Raw genomic sequence first — 218 nt, 5'->3', positions numbered from 1 at the left:
AAAAAAAAAAAAAAAAAAAAAAAAAAAAAAAAAAAAAAAAAAAAAAAAAAAAAAAAAAACATAAACGCAGAAGATGAAATTATAAAATAATAAAATGGAACAAAAACTCGACCATAAAACACCAGACACACTAAACCCTAAACCCTAAACCACAAACCCTAAACCCTAAACCCTAAACCCTAAACGCTAAACCCTAAACCCTCGAGAAGAGATGTAAC

This window comes from Eimeria mitis, genomic scaffold (genome assembly GCF_000499745.2).
Source record: "Eimeria mitis Houghton genomic scaffold, Emh_scaff354, whole genome shotgun sequence".
In the NCBI taxonomy this organism is placed as follows: Eukaryota; Apicomplexa; class Conoidasida; order Eucoccidiorida; family Eimeriidae; genus Eimeria; species Eimeria mitis.
Note: the sequence above shows the minus strand (reverse complement) of the source record.